Genomic DNA, 644 nt, shown 5'->3' on the forward strand with positions numbered 1-644 from the left:
TAACGCTGTCGTGATGCTGGGGAGCGCGACACCCAGAGGTGGAACTTGGGGACTGGTGGGTAGTCCTGGGGGTGGGGCAGGCGCGGTCGCCGTGGGCTGCTGACCCACTCACGCAGAATCTGGCCTCTTGGGAAGTAAATGTCCATCCCCATCCCCCACCCACCCCCGCATCACATACTTTGGTTTTCGTTCTTTTTATTCTTTTATTGTTTGAAGCCACGCCCTTACCCGGTGTCCAGATGACTGCGTTGCAGGGGCCCGGTCTGGCGGGGTGAGGGGGCCTGGGGGACACTGGACCCCTCCCACGTCTCTCACCGCTCCACTCGCGCGCTGCCTCTGTGTCCAGGTCTTGTCTGTGAAGTGGGCGTGACGATCGCTGCCCCCTTCCAACCTACCTCACAGGGGTGTTGTGGGGACACCGTGATCTCTGAATGTTGTTGTGACGCACCGGAGCCGCCTGCCCTCCCCTCCTCCCCAGACAGAGGGCGCCCGCTCGCTGTCCTGCCCTGCGCCTGTGCCTCCTCTGGCCTCTGCTTCTGTCCTCTGCTGAGCCCCTTCCTCCCACAAGGAGCGGTCTGACTTGAGCCGAGTCGTGAGCTAGACGGTCGGTTGCACAGTCCTCCCCGAGCCGCGGGCCTGGCCGG

The 644-nt window shown here is 63.8% G+C and overlaps 1 protein-coding gene across 1 annotated transcript in view; it reads left to right on the forward strand.

The window, feature by feature from the left end:
* Khsrp (KH-type splicing regulatory protein) overlaps nt 1-644 on the forward strand; it is a gene marked incomplete at its 5' end in the record, with an annotated part of 12,074 nt that overhangs the window by 9,511 nt on the left and 1,919 nt on the right. The gene's annotated exons all lie outside the window — the stretch shown is intronic.

Source organism: Fukomys damarensis, unplaced genomic scaffold, assembly GCF_012274545.1.
Source record: "Fukomys damarensis isolate Sample0158 unplaced genomic scaffold, DMR_v1.0_HiC HiC_scaffold_37, whole genome shotgun sequence".
NCBI lineage: Eukaryota > Metazoa > Chordata > Mammalia > Rodentia > Bathyergidae > Fukomys > Fukomys damarensis.